Below are 3,242 nucleotides of genomic sequence, written 5' to 3' on the forward strand. Positions count from 1 at the left end.
GATGCTTTGATTATTTTTTATCAAAACTGTGTTGTGTCTTAAAATAAAGACAAAGGAGGTTCCGGTTATGGCGTTGGAGTGATCGGTCGCATTGGCGTTTGCTCCCTAATCCTTTTTCGCTTTTAAACATATACACCCAGACTTCTGTTACTTTTCTTACTTGATAAGTCATTAGGAGTGCCTCAGTAACTTTTTCGTTGTTGAAATGAGTAAAACTCACGGCAGTCGCGGCAAAAGTCAGCAACAAACTAAACTCTTCAGCTCGCAAGATAAAGAGGCTAATAAGATGGCTACCAGTGCTTCGGAGGCTAGCGAGCAGCCGCTAACACTCGTTATGCTAGTCGGAGAGATACAGATTTGAAATACCTCTGACGTCAGAAACGAGGAGCTCCGCCTATATGGCCAACTCTCCACCTATCGGGAATGTGGGGTTGGGCCATGGCCGGACATTGCCGCTCGAAAGCGCTGGAGATGCTGTAGTACATATGCCAGGCCTGTAAGTGGCGCTGTAGTCTGCCACAAAAGCAGCGAAGGTTGTCCTTCTGTTTATTCTCCGCTGTGGCTCTTTTTCTCCCTCCCCGCAAGTGTTTGCTCCTGCTGCTGTAATTCAATGCAATCCCTCCCCGTCGAGGCAAGCACTGTAATTCTCTCCGGTAGTCCACCAGCAGATGACAAACACCCGCCTCTTCCAAGGAACGAGGGGACCGTGCGGCAGAGTTTCAGTTAGATTTTTTTTCGCTGGTCAACATGTCCGTTAAAGTTTAAATCTTCCGGACAAAATTAGAAAGGTGCCGGTCAAAGGTCTTCTTTGTTATTTATTGAGCTTTAAAACCAATGAATAACGACTCTATATAATCATATAAGAATAAAACACAGAGGAAGGAGCCTCTCTTTTCCTCCCCCTCTTCTGACAGCCCAGCAGCTGATCTCAAAGCACGCTCCCCTCTCCTGCAGGGGGGCGTGGTCAGCTGCAGCTCATTTGCACTAAAGCTACGTCACAGAATCAGCCCCTGGAAAGAGCAAATAGAGCTAAATGAGGCATGGCTAAAATGCATGATCTGTTTGGTATTTTGAAAAAAAAACTTCACAGACATGTTTTATATAGGTATGGCCCTACAATATATTGTTCAAATATAGCATGATAGGTCCACTTTAAATTAAACATTACTTGCAGCTCCCTGCTAGGCCAATAGAGGTCACTGCTGTCTCGTTTGTGGGGGTGTGGACTGGGGAATGACTGCAATTCAGCTGGGGATGTATATGTATAATTAATTATACATTTTGAAAGGAAGCCAACTACACCGTAGTTAACCGGAGGTGTGCAGAATATTTCCTGCGTGCTCATCTATGTTATAGGAGTTTAGGACAAGGTTGTAGGGATTTGTTAGAGATTCAGACATCTGATCTCGTTGGGTTGTTTTTTTCTTTGGTGCCCATCTTTATAACACATTAAGTTGTTACCTTGCTCTGTGTTGCATACTAGCTAGTTCATCATATTCACCAAAGGCTGATATTGTGGCTCATGCTTTGTCTGTTAGGAGACAGAGAGCTACGCAAGGATCAATCAGGTTTACAAACTGGAATGTCAGAGGACTTGGCGGGCCTACTAAAAGAGCCAGAGTATTCTCACACTTAAGGACTTAGACAAGACTATTTCATCTTTTATTTGGGCAGGAAAGACCCCAAGGGTAAAATATTCTGTCCTACAAAGGACTAAAGAAGATGGTGGCCTTGCTCTACCTAATATTCTGGCATACTATTGGGCGGCTAATATTCAAAAGATTCACACTTGGCACAACTCCCCCATTACAGACTGGTGTCAGATGGAAGCCCGGTCTTGTGGCTCTATCTCTTTATCGCCGTTAATTTGTGCCCCCCTAAAATCGTATCCAACCCGATTGTACAATCTCCTGTAAAGATTTGGAGGCAATTTAGACGCCACTTTAAAATTATTTCCCTTTCCCTGCTAATGCCCATTTGTAATAATCATATTTTTCTTCCTTCATCTCTTGACCCAGTTTTCTCTTTGTGGAAGGAGCAAGGCTTGGTTTATTTCAAACAACTTTTTGTTGAAAACATTTGTCTCCTTTGATATTCTTAAGACTAAATTTGACCTTCCAAACTCTGTTATTTAGATATTTTCAAATCCGAGACTTTGCTCGTCGTAACTTCCCCAATTTTCCTCATCAACCACCTGATTCTCTCATTGATACAATTCTATTGTCCCCTGCAGTCCGTGGAGTCATTTCAGCCGTGGGGAAGTTAATGTTATCAGCATTATCGTCTCCTTTAGCGACTAGGAACACCTGGGAGAAGGAGCTTGGGGTTACCTTTTCAGATGAATGGTGGCAGGGGGCCCTAGAGAGTCAACTCTACTTCATCTTGCGCCAGACTGACACTGATACAGTTTAAGGTCTTGCACAGATCACACCTGACCAAAGTTAGACTTAGCAAACTGTTTGACACAAGTGAGATGTGTGATAGATGCTCTCTCTCTCCGGCCAACCACACACACGTTTTTCTCCTGTCCAAAGCTGGTTCATTCTGGTCCTCTTTTTATGATACACTCTCGAAGGCCTTCAATAAGCCGGTGGTTCCTAGTCCTTCCATTTCTATTTTTGGTGTCCCTGAGGAATTTCACTAACAAGGAGAGCAATGTTATTGCTTTTGCTTCACTTGTAGCCCGCAGACGTATTTTACTGCAGTGGAAGGACCAGAAACCTCCATCTTCTCAGTCGTGGTTGAAAGACTTAATGTCTTTCTTCTACTTAGAGAAGATTAAGTATAGTATAAGGGGATGCTCCGATACATTTAGCAAAACCTGGGATCCTATTCTCTCTTTTGTTAATTCTATTCCTTCTTTAGGGGATTAGATAATCCTATTACTCATTAATGTACGCCGTAGCTACTATTTTGAGACTGGACGGTTATAATGCAATGATAAGTGATTGTCTCCCTTGGCGTGTGAATGGTCATGCAGCCCAATGTGCATTGTGCAACACAGTGTTTCTTTGTATTTCTGTGCTTTTATGATATCCTCTTATATTTTTTATTTACTTATTTTTGCTCCTTTTATATCGTATTGTGACACTTTTCGGTTTTGTTTTGTAGGGGGGTGGGGGGATGGTTACTATGCCATGTTTGTTGTAAGTCAAATCAGGTGATCTTATGTCAACAGTTTGTATGTTTAAGATCGATGGCCCAATAAAAATTCTTGTGGAAAAAAAATAAAGAGTTAAAAA

This window comes from Notothenia rossii, assembly GCF_949606895.1.
Source record: "Notothenia rossii genome assembly, chromosome: 10".
NCBI classification, from domain to species: Eukaryota; Metazoa; Chordata; class Actinopteri; order Perciformes; family Nototheniidae; genus Notothenia; species Notothenia rossii.